This window comes from Myotis myotis, unplaced genomic scaffold (genome assembly GCF_014108235.1).
Source record: "Myotis myotis isolate mMyoMyo1 unplaced genomic scaffold, mMyoMyo1.p scaffold_m19_p_10, whole genome shotgun sequence".
NCBI classification, from domain to species: Eukaryota; Metazoa; Chordata; class Mammalia; order Chiroptera; family Vespertilionidae; genus Myotis; species Myotis myotis.
Genome location: NW_023416314.1, coordinates 46,680,233 through 46,683,098, shown reverse-complemented (window position 1 = coordinate 46,683,098; position 2,866 = coordinate 46,680,233). Strand labels below are relative to the sequence as shown.

Sequence of the window (2,866 nt, the reverse complement as noted above, 5' to 3'; positions counted from 1 at the left end):
GGGGAGGAACAAAGAGAACACCTTACTAGCAGGAATTACCAAGCTGCCTGCCATATCCCTGGCATCCTGAGTGGAGCGCCATGATCTGGTTCCAGGTTGAGGCCCAGAGGGACAGATGGAGGCACCCTGAAAAGGGGTGAGAAGAAAGTAAGAGAGAGAAATCAAACAAAACAAATATTTTCTCGCTCAAAAAGAGCTCGTGAACCACAATTCCAAAACATGGAAAAACCTACTTGGTGAAAAAAATAGCCTTTGAAACGATCAGTCAGAAAAAAAGTATAAAAAGACTTTAAAAAAGAAGGTTGAAATGTTCAGACCTTCCATTTCAAAAGGAAATTATTAAGCAAAAATAAGCCGAAATGAATTAACATGGAGGAAAACCAATTAGAAATCCTTGAAATGAAAAAATACCCTAATTAAAAACTAAAAGGCCACAAACGGAAGAAACTCTATAATGAATAAGCTCAAAGGATAAACTAGAGAACTGGGTGAGAGAACTGAGGAATTCACTCAGAATATTGCATGAGATGAACCAAAAGAAACAGCAGTTAAAACCATGGGAAGCAGGTTCAAAGGTTTAAATGTTTATATAATAGGAGTTCTAGAGAAAGAAATTGCTGAAGACTCCCCCCACCCACCCCAGAGTTGAACAAAAAGCCTTAGGGATGAGAGAAATTTACACTCCGCCAAATTACTACTAAAGGATGTTGGGGGAGGGGAAGTTTCAGGTATAGAAAGTAAGAAATTCCTCCTGCAGACTCGGGCTCAGAGGCTTTGATCTGAGGCCCAGGGGATGCTGGTCAGCTGAGGGAAGAGTCCCTGTGCTGACCCGGTCAGGCAGTGGTTCCCCAGTGCTCCCCTTCCTGTTCACACTCCCACCCACAAGAGTCTAGCACTGCCACACACAGAGCCGTCATGCCTTTTCGTCAGAAAAATCCACAATGCTCACCTCATCAACTCCTTCAGACCCACAGTGAGATCCTGGGCCTGGAGGTTGCACTGCTCTCCAAGGCTCTGGGGGAGACCTGGCTTCTCCCATCTTTTAAGGCCTGGCAATCTGAAGGCGGCTCCTGATGCTGGTATCCCCAATACCTCTGAGTTTCTGCTTGTCTTTCTTCACCATCACAGCCACCTCATCAAGCAGATCAGATGAGGACTCCGGTAGCCAAGAGGAGGAAGACAGCACCTCACAGGCCGGACCAGGCCCCAAGAATGTGCCCATGGATGCTCTAGATAGGAGTGTGTCGGTGAATTTCATAAAAGAGCCAATAAGTGAGGCAGATATGTTGAAGGCTGTCACCAGAAAGTACAAAGACCACTTCGCTGAGGTCTTTCTGAGAGCCTGTGAGCTCATGGAGATGATCTTTGGCCTTGATGTGAAGGGAGTGAATCCCACCATCCACTACTATGGCCTCCTCATCAAAACGGGCCTCACCTCTGAGGGGATGCTGCATGGTGAAAAGGGTGTGCCCAAGATCGCATCCTGATACTTGTCCTGGTGTGATCCTCCTGAAGGGGAACCGTGCCACCAAGGAGGAAGTCTGGGGAGTTCTAGCACTTCGTCTTTGGAGAGCCTACGGAGCTCATCACCAAAGATTTCATGAAAGAAAAATACCTGAAGTACCAGCAGGTGGCCAAAGTGATCCTGCACAATTTGAATTCCCATGGGGCCCAGGAGCCCGTGCTAAAACCACCAAAACACAAGCCCTGGAGTCTCTGACCAAGATTCATGGGACTGATTCAAGTTCTTTCCCATCTCAGTATGAGGGGGCTTTGCACGATGAAGAGAGTCCAAGCCAGGATTTCAGACAGGGCTGTCTCTCCTTCCATGGCCACTTCCAGTTCCTAGCAGCTTGTCCCACCCCTGGGGAAGTCAGGGAGAGTTTCCTCATGCACTGGTCGAAGAGGCGGTTCCTGTTCACAGAATTTAGGGCTAGGATGGAACTGAAAGGAACACAGTATATATGCCTCTTTATTCCTATTTCATATGTGTAACTTGCAATTTATTTATTTTTGACATATGTATTAATGAAATATTGTTTATTTTCATATAGATTTAATTAGTTTAAAATATCCAGGTTTATGGTGATATTGGTCACACATCTAAAGCTCTAATGAGGTTTAATAGTAAGAGCTTTGTTGTTTCTAAAACCGTGAAAAGCATCTCATGTTATCTAGAATAATAATAAGGCATCGCTGTAAGTATTTACTGAAACTGTGAAAGAAACCAATTTTAAAATAGTTGGGTTCAAGAAACAGCTCAAATGAAAGGTTGCCAAACCTTTTTAAAAAAAAAGATTAAATGATATATGCTTGAATTTGCTTGTTTGTGAATATGTAAGAAATGTATCTATTTTCTTTATATATATTTAAATTCTTTATTATTGAAAGTATGATATATATATATTTTATTATTATTATTTTCAGAGAGGAAAGAAGAGGGAGAGAAAAATAGAAACATCAATGATGAGAGGAAGTCATTGATTGGCTGCCTCTTGCACGCCCCACACTGGGGATCGAGCCCGTAACCCAGGCATGTGCCCTGACCAGGAATTGAACGGTGACATCTGTTTCATAGGTCAATGCTCAACCACTGAACCACACCAGCCGAACTATATCTTTTTTTTTTTCTTTTTTTTTTTTTCTTTTTTTTTTTTTATTGCTTAAAGTATTACAAAGGGTATTACATATGTGTCCATTTTATCCCCCCGCCCTAGACAGTCCCCTAGCCTCCCCTACCCCCCAATGTCTTATGTCCACTGGTTATGCTTATATGCATGCATACAAGTCCTTTAGTTGATCTCTTACCCCCCTACCTCCTGCCCCGCAACCCTCCCCGGCCTTCCTGCTGCAGTTTGACAATCTG

At 43.4% G+C, this 2,866-nt stretch overlaps 1 pseudogene; it reads left to right on the top strand.

The window, feature by feature from the left end:
* The first annotated feature begins 915 nt into the window (after positions 1 to 915).
* On the top strand, positions 916 to 1,995 carry LOC118665410 (annotated as a pseudogene).
* The last annotated feature ends 871 nt before the right edge of the window (positions 1,996 to 2,866 follow it).